At 38.0% G+C, this 14,630-nt stretch overlaps 1 long non-coding RNA gene across 1 annotated transcript in view; it reads right to left on the reverse strand.

The window, feature by feature from the left end:
* Positions 1–13,959, reverse strand: part of LOC137138185 (uncharacterized) — a 94,056-nt gene extending 80,097 nt beyond the window's left edge. Inside the window, exons 1-3 of the long non-coding RNA XR_010915907.1 lie at positions 13,876–13,959; positions 8,629–8,730; positions 2,697–2,764 (exon numbers count right to left, since the gene is read on the reverse strand). This is a non-coding gene — a long non-coding RNA (uncharacterized lncRNA). The remainder of the gene's footprint in view (positions 1–2,696; positions 2,765–8,628; positions 8,731–13,875) is intronic.
* Between the last annotated feature and the right edge of the window lie 671 nt (positions 13,960–14,630).

Consider the following 14,630-nt stretch of genomic DNA (forward strand, 5'->3'; position numbering starts at 1 on the left):
GTGGCTGATGTATAATGTACAGGACTGTCAAACCAACGACCTGGGTCGATTTCTGAGTCCGGCCCCAGACTCCTGCGTCTGGTCAGGTTTAGGCAAGAAAAGCCCTGACTGTAGGGTTAGAGCCAGATTGTGGATGCGTTTAAAAGTGATAAAACATGTTTTGTTATAAACAACTGTTAGATTTTAAGCCCTCAACCAGCCCTCGATCTTCCGCTGACCCTAACCAGCTTCTGTACCTGCCTAATCACAACCATAAAATGCTTTAATAACACTGTAGTCAAACAAACGGGACATTGTACTGCAGGATCACGCATTACGGCAGAAAACAAAACCGGATATTTTGCTGCAAGATCTAATAGTTTGGCTGACAAAAACACGTTGTCTGGTAACATTTCATTGAAATGTTCACTATCCAAGTATTTGCAACTAACCATTTACATTACATGGCAATATATTTTCATTATGTCACAGAAACGTAATGTGGTTTAAACTATGTTTTCCAGTATTCGCGTTTCCGTTTAGTTTCATAGGAACCTAATTCAGAGGACACAGTTGTTCTATTACAGCATTTTGATACTGTACCCTCAAACCCATGGCTCCCTAGCAATCATGTCAGAATGCTGATTATACTTTTATACAGTTGAGTGTCAAAGCTTGCATCCCTTTATTTTGGAAGGCAAAAAGAGTACAACAACTATTTTGTAAATTATTATTATTATTATTATTATTATTAGATTAAATTTGCATCCCCTTGAAATATTTCAAATAGCTTAAAAGGATGCAAAACAAAATAAAAAAAATCTGATTATTACTACTCGTCAGTGTGAAGGCCCTGTGCAGGTCTGGTTGTGCTGGCGATCTTTTTTTCTAACTCTGCTTTGTTCTAGCATGACCCAGGATTTGTTGTAGATGTAGGGAATCCCAACACCACCGCCTCCTTCTCTGCCTTCTTCCAATGCACATATATAATAAAATAACTAGTAACATGAAAACAAGTAGAACTCAGCAAACACATGGTACAATGTTTACATATAGTAATTGTAAAGGTTACACAAAGAACAAAGAAAGTACGATGAAAATATCACAATTTATTACAAAGTGTATCATAACCATCTTATGATCACTGATGTCAGGAACTAAAGTGTATTATTGTCCGTCTTTTTTTATTGGAGCACTACACTCATTCCTGAGCTGCAGTGAAAGCCACTCTAAATAAAAGCAAGAAATACCTCAAAGAAAATATAACACCAGCTAATGATGACTAAGATCATTCCAGTGACAGCTTGTCACACTGTTTGACAATGGCAGTGCTGTAATGCTACAGTGTGCAGCACTGGTCACATCAGAGCTCAGTGCTAATGTTGTCTCTGTATCAGAGCTCTGACTCGCTTACCAGCTCTTTGGCTCTTGCTGTAATATCAAGTGAAAAACTTTTTGTAACAGTGTAACCATTTCTGTCTGAACCACTCATCTGAAACAAATCCAGTGACTCTGAGCAATGTACGGATACAGATTGTGCAACAGAACTAACTGTTGTGTTAATTTTCACATGATGGGCACTCAGCTATAATCATCCTTCCTGCACAACAGCTTTCAGCATCATACACATGATAAATGTGTGAAATCAAAGTGGCAGCTGATAGTTTAGAAAAAAAAAGAACTAATTATCTGTGTAGATTGGTGATCACAGCTTGAAGATCCTCTCCACTGTACATTTCAGAGAACCCAGTGTCAGCAGCCTGAGGTTAAACTCTCATCAACATCTAATGCTTAAAAGACTCTCATACAATCTGTCATCCACTATACAAGCAACCATTAACAGGGCTGTCAACACTACTAATCATCTGACACCAATGATGTGTTGCAGAGGTCACAGTCAACATGCCCTTTAGCTTTTAGAGATGTCGCAGAGCCCAGCTAATGTAGAAGCTAAAGAAAGTAAACATTGAACATGAAACATGCAAAGTGACACAGTCTTACGAGTGGGTACAGTTTTCTGCACAGCTTCCCCAAACAAAACAAAACACAAAATACACATCTGTCCTCACAATGAATATGCTGTACAATAGGATCAGCTCGTCTTACGGTCATGTTTTTAGTGTATGAATGGAAGCACAACTGTGCTCATAGTCAACAAACTGTATGACTGTGTGTGTCTGTCTGATGACAAGTAGAAGCCATAAATTGTCCCTTGCACGGTAATCTCTGACCTCAATCTGAAGACTGCTGACACTTTCACGACATCCTCGGGTTATTTTCGTTATAAAAATTGTAGAGCCACAGATCACATTATACAACTGTTACACAGAGTCAAATGACTATTACTACGTTTTAGGTTTAAAAAAAAAAAGACTTTAAGCATGTTAGCTTTAGTATGCAGTTGCTCACATCCGGTCACAGGTGTAAGCTTCCTTTTCCACACTGTTTAACAAATTACAAAAACTAGCTGAGATATACAATTTATTCTTTTCATATGTAGAAATTAAATAAGTTTTCAGTCACATTTCATTTTTCATTCATCATCACTGAGTTAGATGCTATATCATCTATTAAGCATAGACGTTCATAACTGCACAGAGCAAACCTGATTTTTTGTGTTATTCTGTCTTGAGTGCATAGTGCACTCAAACAGTTTGGCAGTGAGTCTGCTGTTTGTTCTGAAATCAAATAACACTTCTTAATACCTGTGTGCTTACCTTCAACATGCCTGGCGTCCAAGAACAGAGGAAGCTCAGGCTTCATAAGTCATCTTCTAGCCACCAACCTACGAAAGAAAGAGAAAGAGTTTTTAATGCATTTATTAAATCCACAATTAGATAAATCATCACCAGGCACCAGATAGTGAATTTATGGTTCTGTTGCTCTGAGAGGGTTATGACCACAATCTAGGATTTGCATCAGAAGTCTAAACAGCTGGTTGGTATTTTAGTAGAAAAATTCCCTCCAAGCATAGAAAACTGCAAAGCCCACTGTATATAAAGGAACATCAACCTATACACAAATTTTTGACAGTAAAATGATACATTGTGCTTTACAAAAGTTCTCTTAGCAATTAACTCCAATCAAACTAAAGTGTGACATGAAATCAATCCCCTCTGCTCCAGCCAGAGCTTACATTACTTTAAAAAAGCAACTTCACTTATTTTCAACTTACGTCTTATGGCTCTAGTTTGGATAGTGTGTGTAAGAGTGGCATAAAATGTTCATCTGAATTCCCTTTATTAAAATGTCTCTGCTACTTATAAAAAAATGTCTCCCACATGACATCATCTGAACAGAATAGCTCCTCCAGATGGTCTCATCTAAATCTACAGATGAAGTCATCTGGAGGAGTTTTCAGCTAGAAGTAGAGAAATATTTCAAGCAGGGAAGGCAGAGGGACATTTAAAAATGTTGTTTACATCAAATGCGAAGCACACTGCATTTAAGAAACCAGACAACGGTTTCTCACCTCTTGTTGTCATTGTTTTGTCTTTTGGAACATTGAGTTTTCTGATGTGAAGCACAACCAATAAATAAATGAACAAAAGCTGTGACACATGAGCAAAAAGCGTATTTTAAACTCTGTTGTGTTTAAACGCACTTGCACAGAGATTTTCAAATCCATCCTATCCTGTAGACTGAAGCACTCTCCCAAAATGCTTTCAGATTTGCAGGGAAGTGGCTGAACAGATTGTTGTGTCACCATTAAGGAGCTGTAATAAAGTCATATTTCTTTTGCATTTTGCATGACTGGAGGGCCTTCCACTCTCGCCTGTCAGCTCCTTTCAAATCAGCCTCCCTTAAGTGGAGCAGTTCTGGGCTGCAGGTTTTGCCTTGCTGCCGCCAGAGAGTGTCTGTGCCAGATAGCATTGCATGATTACACTCAGCAGCGCACAATTTTTCAGACAGTGTTATAGCAGGAGAATAAAATGTCTTAGGCCTCATTAAACACCCACACATTTGGATATTAGAAACCAGCTATTCATCATTGGAACGGGGATCGGATATCAAATTAAGTGTTTTATAACAGACTGTTTACCAGCTACACAGCCATGTGCTGCTTAATAAAAACGCATTGTGCAGTGAATGGGTATATTAAACTACAGAAAAATAAAAGTCTAGATGTATTTATGCATTTCTTGCATGTGTCATAATTTCTGGGCAACACTGGAAAAGATTGTGACAATCTGTGACAAGTGCATGCGATTCATTGTGTTTCTTCAAAGATGTAAAACACAAAAGCTGTTCTGACAGATTATTTCTTAGCCGGGAGCAAACAAAACAATAATGGTTTTCGCAGTGTAAGTTAAGGCTCTTTAAAAGAGCGGCCTGCCATGTTCATGTTGTTCATATTTCTAAGTGATATTCTGAGTATGGGGTCCAAACTTTGCTTGCCTGATCATTAATATTTTACCAGTTGCTAAATTAATAAAAATAAAAAAAATTTACGGCCCTTTACGGTCAGCTGGTCCATCTCAAGGCAGTTACCATGGTTATAAGGAAAATGTATTTGCTCTGCCTGAAGCTTGAGGCTGAACATTTATCACATAAAAAGGTTTTAGAATTTGGTCCACACTAATTGAGCGGATAAAAAAAAAAAACTCAAACAAATGAATTTCTGTTATTTTCTTCATCACGTCTGCTTTCCCACACTGTCAGCATGTAATATTTCTACTCTGATTCAATCAGTCCTTAGACATTCTTCAATTAATGTCATTGCAAATGTGCCAGACTCCATTCAAAGTTTTTGCCTTTAGTCCATCACTGCTAACATCCTGTTTTCATATGGGTCTCATCTTAATAATGATGCTTCATATTAATTGACTGGAAAATGATCAAATAAAATCATGACAAAGTCCCTTAAAGAACTGATCAGTAATATCATTTACAGTGGCATGGTTTACTAGTACTCTTAAAACAATGCGAAAAAAATGTTTTTTTTCCATATTCATGTGGGCTTTAAAAGGCAAATTCACAGATTGCAAACCTAAATTTTCTAAATCTGATCTGCATTTCTACCTTTGCCACATTGAAACACAAAAATTTCAGTGTGGATGACTTATGTGGTCATCTTAGGGGGTTTAGCAGACAAGAGTAATAACTGCAAAGTGATAATGTCTGATAAACCTGATTTTTACATATTTTTATATAATGCAAGCTCCATTCATCTACAAAAAATTCCCTACTTCATTTCACAGTTTCATGATTGGTGTTGAACAGATTTTATTTTACATGAACACATAATGCCTGTCATGCCATAAAGCCTGTGTTGACTAAATGCTGGCACACAATTCACTCCTGTAAAACCTATTATAAATGTGACTTGGTTGTTTCGTCTGGTCCGGCCTAAATGGGCTAGGAGGGTACCAGTCTTTGGAGCAAAGTGTGTGTGTGTGTGTGTGTGTGTGTGTGTGTGTGTGTGTGTGTGTGTGTGTGTGTGTGTGTGTGTGTTCTTTATACACGGGGTATTCTAATGAAATAAAATTGTTTTGTATTTTGTAAGATTCCTATGCATTCCATGCAGAAGTACACATCCAAACACAACAACCTGAATTATTTTATCTGACAACTGTCAGGACCAGCTGACCCGGACTGGAACAGATCTGGTCCAACCATGGCTCTTTGTGCCTCTCTGGGTTTGATTTGAGAAAAAGAGCCACAGGATACAACTTCCATGGCATTAGTTTTCTCAGCAGTCATCCAGCTAAATTTCAGATCTCTCTAGTTTAAAGTGACAGGGTGCTTAAACTACAGTAGATGGGGGTAAGAAACAACTGCCTCTTGCTAACTGCAAACAGATTATGTAAGAAACAGTGATGGGCTAATGCCCTTTCATCTGTTCCTTACAGTATTTCCCAACACTATAGTGTTACTCCTCCTGGGTATGCATGCTAATGCCACTTTGACCACTGACTTTATGATGTAGCTCTGAGTAATTTCAAAGAATGTGAAAGAAAAGTCTATATAGTACAACAATTGATAATTCACTGTCAGTCTTTTGTCTTATTGTACAGTAACTCAGAAATGGATTAACTCTGCATAAAGCTACGCTAAAATTTGTGCAGTAGAAAAGCTAATTATCCACCAATGATAAACTGTAACCACTTTTAGACATTTTTTTTAAACACAGCAGCACTGTTATTAAATGGTTTGTCCAAAGTAACTGTATTTTTAAAAGTGAAAATCCAATTATTTATTTCCTGTTTTCAGATTTCAATATAGCTTTCTGAGATTTTGACCTCTAATTTTAGTTTTGGCAACGTAAAAGACAAGTTCGTTTTACTTTGACCAAACAATCCCAAATCAATACTAATGATTTTTAGGACTTAGTTTGTTTTTGTTTTTTTTTTAAACAATGTGGTACACACATATGTGAACCCTTAGTTGGCGTCAGTAAAATAAAAAAATAAAATAAAAGTGAAAAGGTCAGGAAAAAAAACTTTAAAAACAAAGCTGAAAGTAGTTGCCCAATACGTTCATTTATTCTTGCAGTATTTTTGTAGTTTTGCTAGCATCAATGTTAGTTGAGTGGATTAAATGGATTTCTTACTGTTGTAACTTTACAAAAATCCCAGAGAACACATTTATGGTAAGTAAAGACGGGCAGACCATTTCAGTTCCGCATACTTGCAGCTTTTAAAGAAAACACATTTGGGTCTGCCATTTTGCCACTGTACCCTTGTTACATCTGGAAGTGAACTCTTCAATACTTCTCTGATGTTTGGACCAGTAATTAAAGCTTTGTGTCTTACGATAAAGTCACGAATTGTTCTCCATGAATATGATTTCATGTCTTTTTGTGTCGTGTTTTTCGATTACACCAGTATGTATGAATGACATGATGTGCTCTTCAATTACACCCATGGCTGCTAACACCGTTCATTCATTACATTTTAACACATCCTGTTTACAGGCAGAGCCCCTGACTAACTCTGGTGGTGAGAGTCATTTGGTGTAATTGCACCAAACCTTTGAAGACCCGGTTTGTGTTGTGACTGAAACAATGATGATTAGAGCTTGTTCACATGTCACAAGTCATTAGGAGTGTGGCCACATCTAAAAAGCAGATCTTTTTAAATCATCCAGAACTCATCATCCCGCGGTAAAACTTTTTCATTGTTGAATATTTCCAATAACACGACCACTTTAAGCACATTTGCAGTTTGATCAAGACAGTTATTGACTATGCAGAAGGGACACAAGAAGTACATTTAAATGTTGGCTGCAGGGAAAAACCGTTTCAGTGACAAACAATACAAAGCATGAGCTGACTTGAAAAGCTGCTGCTCACACCACATGATATAGATTACCTTTGGAGAGAGCGGGGTGCCCATTAACACTGCTGTTTGATCTCAGTGGCACAAATTGGTCCAAGGTGAAGAAATTGTTGCGTAATTATGATTGATGATGACAAGAAGGGGAAATGATTTGTGCCTTTAAATTCTCAGTGTGAAAGTTCTTCCTTATTCAAGACTCCACAGCAGACGCTTTAGGAAGTCATGATGAAACACACGGATTCAGCTGATTAGTGGCTAAAACCATGAACTACTCCATAATACAAGAATTCACCGAATTATTCAATTATAGTATTTTTATTACTTTTTTGTTTTTGTTTTTTACTTTTTATTACTGCAAATCCACATTGAAATGATTCGGTTCTATGTGCCAAACACTGGTCTGAATAAGTCTGTATTTTTAATCAAAATCAGAAATCACTATTTGAACAAATTAAAAACCATATAAATCATTGAATTTAATGGGTTTTTTTGGAGTTGATCTTAGTGGTTCATGGTTGACTATGCTACTGTCTGCCCAAGATGGACTCACTTAATTTCCTCAGCTTCCTGCTGCATCTAGGGGCCATGCCGATGGCATTTTCCCTGTCATCAGAATATAGCATACAGTCGGATAATGTTACATAATTAGGTGTCATAATCAACCGATCATGTCTCTGTAAGTGCATGTTGCATGTAATATTTTTAAAGAACTCTTAAAAGGATTAAACGCTGAAGTCAGATTGTTAGAAATGACAATGCTAACATGCTCATTTTAAGCCGGCACGATGTTCAAACTTAGGTTAGTGTGTTAGCATTTCTACTGTAATACTGTAAAAAACTAAATAACCAAACATACAATCGTCTGTTTTGATGAGTCAATGTGCAACACATGCAAATACTAAGCAGCTAATTTTTATTACAAAACGGGTCTGTTAGCAAACAAATCAAACTTCACACAGTCTACTTATGTTTTAATCTGACTGTCCAAGGATGAAAATAATGTCTGAAGCCATGACATGTTTGAGGAAAACCCAAATCCCTGATTGCTTTTCATTCTTTCCTCACAGAGACCCAGGCCTTCTTCCCAGGAAGGATTTTCACCGTGGCAGAGCATCTGTGACTGTGTCTAGAATAACTCTCTAAATAAAGAATAAAAGCAATCTGCTCTCCTTTCACTCAGTGCACCTTTACAGTTCCCTGTTGCCGGGGGGGGTGTGTGTGTGTGATGACCAAATGCATTCCATGTGCAAGCGTCACGCTTCAGTGCCTCGTCAGCACAGACCACAATCATGTTCCACTTTAAAAACGTTAATTTTACATTTTTAATGAATGACTGATGGCTTACTGTAAGTAAGCGAGTAACTCTTACAAGAGAAGATGTGATGTGCTGGACATCCTTCACCAGCTTCTCGTCCTGGATTAAATTCTCTCTCTTGGTGAGTGCAGATGGAAACGTGGCTTTATTGGCCTCCTGTTAGGACAAAGAAAGGGGATTTAAAAACAGCAAGGATGCTTATTTTATAGATGCAAACTCTACATTATCTTTGTGTCATAGGTGTCATAAGTTAACTTGCTGCAGTGGAATCCAGTTAGTCAAGGAGATTCCTCAATTTCACGGCTGATTAGCCAAATGCCAGGATTATCTCGTTATTTTACGGCAGATAATAGAAAACTGTGACTCAATGGGATCTGTGAAATCAGCTGGAAGACACACAGGGCCTCTCTGAAAATGTAGATCACGCAAGTCAAATTATGAAATGGTCAGGTGAAATAGCTGATCAGCACTCTATATCCAGAGGGAATCTTTAACTCAGAAATCATCTGCACACCACACATGAAGAGGCTTTTGAGCTTGAGGTCAAGCGCAAACACCTTCATATGAATTCGGCACATCCCATTTCCCGAGGTCTAAGTACTGGAGCTGCCCACTGTTGTTCAGATATGAGCAAAGCTGTTTGCAGCACAAAATCTGCTCTTTTTTTTTTTTAAAGGTAATTAGGTTGTGCACGGTGCTGTCATGTCCATAAGTGCAGCTGCTTTTGAAAAAACAGGGCAAGAGAACAAGAGGCCAGGCCTCCCCAGGGTCAGTGCCCACCACAGCCTGGATTATGGCACCAAAGGAATGCTGGGAAGCGTATATTGATTTGGCCTGACACTTGCTGCCACATTTAGCTAAGCTTCTGCTGACTCGCAAAGGCTCCAAGCAGTTATCTGCCATATTCTCTACTATCTTTAAAGAGCACCGGGAAATTACCTCACGCCACAGAAGATTTATCTTCACATAATTAGCTTGGTGCACCTAACGGCAGATCTTTTGACTAATAATTATACTAGCTTAAAGTTCATGTGCACAGGACTATGCTTAATTAACTTGTTAGAATGAGCATGCTGAGACAAAGACACTGCCCTTTATAAACTATGTTAGTTTTACAGTTGGTCTGGGTGCTGAGCGCTGATGTCTGAGATCTGCAGGACGCCACAAACAACACTGTGAAACAATAATTCATGTAATGCTTTAGGGTGTTAGAGTGCACACTGTAACATATACACATACACACATACACACACACACACACACACACGTCAGCCAGTAGAAGCATTTTTCTCTTTGCTAGTCAATAAAAGGGTGTCCTTATTTCACACTACACACCAAACCCAAGCAGAGGAACTGACAAATTAACAAAATAGTAGTCAGGATGCATAGCAAATCAGCTTTATTCTTAGATGTGTTTTTGATGGACAGTTTTGCACAATGCCATGAAGAATTCAGAACATTTCACCCATTTCAAAAATATTTCACTTAAATGTTGCAGATGTGAGCGGGACAGAAGTTAGAAAAGTAAATACTAGTTCCCACTTTGTGGTCAAATGCAAGTAATACAATACATTTCTTATTAGTTGAGAAGTGTCTGAGGAATTACTAATGAAGCAAATGGGGTTTTAAAATAAAAATAAAAATAAAAAATTTCTTAACTCAAGTCACTTTGATCAGCATCTCAAGGAGTCTTTCAGAGTTTGCATCGGGTTTGGCCGGTACCCGAGGTCCTTACCCCACCATCCATAACTTGTTCCCCTGCTTCATAGAGACTGAAGAAACTCCAGCTGCTAACAAACATGTATCATTTGTGGGGACATTGTTTAATTTTATTTGTTAAAGTGATTTTTTTTTTTTTATGTATACTAAATGCAACAGTCAACATACTATGACAATATATAATGCAATCGGAATAACTGAGCATGGGGGTCTGCCCATGTGTCAGTCACCTTTGATATTGAACTTACATACACTAACTTTGTGGTTTCATGTTACCCTAGTTAGAATTTAACCAGAAACACTTGTGCATGGATGGATTACTGAATGAGCCCAGAGCGGACAGGCCCAGGGGCCCCTGAGCCTAAGGCCCAGTGCTAAATCAGAGTTAATATTTCTGTTTGAAAGATGCAGTGATCACTCAAAGGACACAAAATGAGCAAAGAGAGATGAAAGATGAGCAAAAAAAAAACAAAATAAAAAAACAAAACCCAATGATAAACACAAAAGATGACCAAGAGCAGACAGAAATTGTCAATCAGATTTGGGGGCCTGTGGGAGGATGAGTTAATACGAGCGTCAGTTGCTTTACATTCAAAGGTAAGAGCAGCATTCTAGCATCATTTAATCTAGTATACACTGCTCCTTTTGAACTTACTTTACATGTTTACAGCTAAACTTTTAAGGCTCAACATCCTGCAGATGCAATCCTTTCCTCTAAAGATTAGGTTTCTATAGAACTAAACTGTCTACGAAAACATGTTTACGTGGAGAACGTAATTGCAACTATATTATGTTTTAATATAATGAGGGTATGTTGACAATGTAAATGGAAAAATGCAAATACATTGACACTGCACATATAAACTGTGCAGAGTCTACTTTTGTCCACCAAAGTATCTGATCCTGCAGCAAAAGTCTCTAGTTTGATGGATTTCAGCATTATTAAAAACTCTTTTATGGTTGTGGTGAAGCACCGACAATAGTTCATCGAGAAAAGAACGACTAAACTGAGTTTGTACAAAAGGACAAATGTCACTTCACACAAACATTTTGCTTTGAATAAAGAACACAACTATGTGTTTTCTCTAACCCTAACCGAAAAGCTTTTCTTGCCTATATGGTGTACATAACCACAATCAGGACCCTGGAGTTGAAAGCATAAGCATGGTTTCAGCTTTGCTACATTGGAATTTAATTTTTAGGAGGCAAAAGTTTCAGAGTATAAACAATATAAAAGGTCTGTATTAAGATTATTCTCTCTGTCCCAACTGCTGGAGCTGCAGTCTTTTTTAATGTGTGTGGATTGGAACCAAAAGCCCAGCTCCATCTATTATACTGCAGTTCAAAATATTATGTTACATAAGCAGCAATATTTGAGCCCTGCACCCCAGTAACTCTTGATTTTTAATGTTCAGTGAAATTTTCTCCAGTGTCATGAGCAGATTTGACTTCTCACATGCCCAGTGTTCACATTTCCACTGAGCTGTAAACATCTCATCACCCAGTGTAGTTGCTCTGCTTTATTCTGGGCAAATACATTATGCAAAGAGCAACTCCTGGCAAATATTTGACTGGAACCATCAACACTTTACCCTTTAGAGCATCCATTGGCTTTAAAGGGCCAAATGCTATCTTATTTTATTATTGTTACAGCACTTTTGTGCCCTTCAGTCTGACATGCTCTTTGAGCAACAGTATAAGTCTGATCCCTTTATCCTTTCTACAACTGTCAGCCAGATCTGATTTCCCTTTTTATTGTTTTCCCATTTAATTTAATTCTCTGGGCAATGGTTGTAACAGCATAAGGCATCTTCTTCTGCATCTCTGTCAGCCGCAAATGCATTTACAGAGCCCCGCTGGATGAAATGGGCGAAGACGGCTTCACAAACGCCAGGGGTGTTATTCTAAGATCAGGCTGAAATCAGAAGTTTTGTCAGTTTCAGTTAACCAGGGCGCTGCTAAATGGCTTAAGCCAAGCATCAGTGCACCCAGTGAAGGCTCTGAGATATTGCAGCATGACAGCTAAAGTAGCTGGGTGCATCACAGACATGTACCCAGCCTAAAGAGCCCTCAGGCTCTCTTTTCTTCATGACTGACTGTTTAAGTGGTTTTTTTTCCTTCCCTGGGACACAGCGGTAATGTGCATTAAGATCAAGAACACTTATTTCAATTGTGCTTTATGTTTTATTCTGGCTTTAAATTCAACACTGTCTAGACTGCAGTTCTGAGAATAGCTCACATGGGAGGATCCCGTTCTGTGAGGAGAGCCAACTTTAAGTATGCAAACATCAGTCTTCAATTATTCTCCTGCCGTGGAGCAATTAATTCTCTAAACCTATTTAAATGTGTTTATTAATTAGGTCAGAGTGGGTGACCAAAGCATTAGATCCAACTCTCAATACAATGCACTCCAGTTTGACTCCACCACCCACTACAACTTTAACAATACACACCGTAGAATTATAACCTTTCTGACAGTTTCAATTTAAAAAAAAAATAAAAATATGATACATTATAACACTGTAAAAGTTGAATTCATGGCAGTGCTGCTGTATTTGATTGCATTAGATTGTACAGTCTGACTCATATCTGAGATCGGTTCAAAAATAGAAACATCTACTGTTCACTCTGCTAGGATCTGCTGACTAATACCAACTCAACTCACCCCACAAACCATCTTTGTTGCGGTATTTAATAATTTAGTCTATATACTCATAAGGTGAAGGCTTGGTCCCAAATTATTTCCAGTACATGGATCATGATGAGTAATGTAGTCGATCATGATCCATGTCCTGGTTGTTCATTATTACAGAATTAAACAAATGCTCTTAGTGCCATCTACACACACAATTAATAAAAATGACTGTCAAACCTCTCTGTGCAGACCTTAAAGTGCTTTGACACTGTGCCAGCTGTGAGCAGCTCCTCTGTTGAAACACACAGTGTCTCAATAGCAAGTGTCACTTGACATGCACACTGACAGGGACATCTCATGCTCACAAACTAGACTAAGTGTGGTGCTGTGGAGTTTAAGGACACAGTATCAGACCTTTGCTGTGCTGTGACTAAACCAGCACACATTTCGTAACTGCAGTGGCTTTTACTTAACCAAAGTTTCAAGTAAAACATGATCTGTAAACAAACAAATGAACCAATTAACCCACAGAGGAACATCTGAGGCCCAGTTCTGTCCTGGGTTGAGCTCAATCCTCAAAGAGAAACTATTAAAGCGCTGTAATAAAACACCTAATAATGTGCAGAACAGTCCAGTTATACATGTCAATACGTAAAAACACACACCTTCAGACAATCATCCAACATGTGATTTCAAATTTTATAATAGCAACACATACAGTAGTTGAAAAGCTTCCTCTTTTGAAAAGAGAGATCAAATAATTTATATTTCTGTTGTGGCCTCATTATTTCATGCAGTGTGACAACAAAGCTCATTTAGGTTGCCTGCACCAATCAACCAGTGGCCAAAACAAACAAACACTGTCAATCACACTAATGAGATTATTATCAAACAAAAAAAATCCAACCTGAATGGATTCACAAATTCAAAGTCAGCAAGAATCTTACCTGGTGATGTTAGGAGATAAGTATCCACAGTACTAAAGAAAGACCACAATAAATTTAAACATCTTAACTTCCTTGAAAAGTATTACTTCCTGGACAAAGGTGTAAACAGGAAGTGCAACCAAGAAAGCCATCAAAATAAAATCACTCTGAGACTCCTGTTAGATTAAACCTTTTCCTTTTTGCAGTGTGCGAAAGTAACATAAAACACCCAAAGTTATGAAAAATCTGTTTGACATTTATTAAGTTTATTAATTAAAAGAAAAGTGAAGAATAAATAAAGTAATGAGACACTTTGCCCCTTGTAGAAGAGTAACTGTACAGTTGGTTTTACATGGTGTAAATAAAAGTGTAATGTATACAGTAATGTATACAGTGTGTGTGTTAGATCCAAATAGCTGGAGCTCTGCCACTAAACAAATTAGTGTTTGACTTCTTTTTTTTTCAGAATCTAATTTGTCATTATCTATCAGAGAGGATCTTAACTTCTCTTTTTTTATTCACATTAGCGGTAGCTCAGTTGGCCGTCGATCCCCGGTCCCGGCCATATGTCGAAGGGTCTCTGGGCAAGACATTGAACCCTCAACACAAGAGCCCATCCCCATCCCCAGCTGTGCAGTGCCGGTCCAAGCCTGGTAGAAATTGGGGAGGGTTGCGTTAGGAAGGGAACTGAGCCAAATCAACATGTGGACAATGAGCCGCTGTGGCGACCCTGAACTCACCGGATAAGCCGAAAGGGAAAAAAAAAAAAATGAGAA

Source organism: Channa argus, chromosome 12 (assembly GCF_033026475.1).
Source record: "Channa argus isolate prfri chromosome 12, Channa argus male v1.0, whole genome shotgun sequence".
NCBI classification, from domain to species: Eukaryota; Metazoa; Chordata; class Actinopteri; order Anabantiformes; family Channidae; genus Channa; species Channa argus.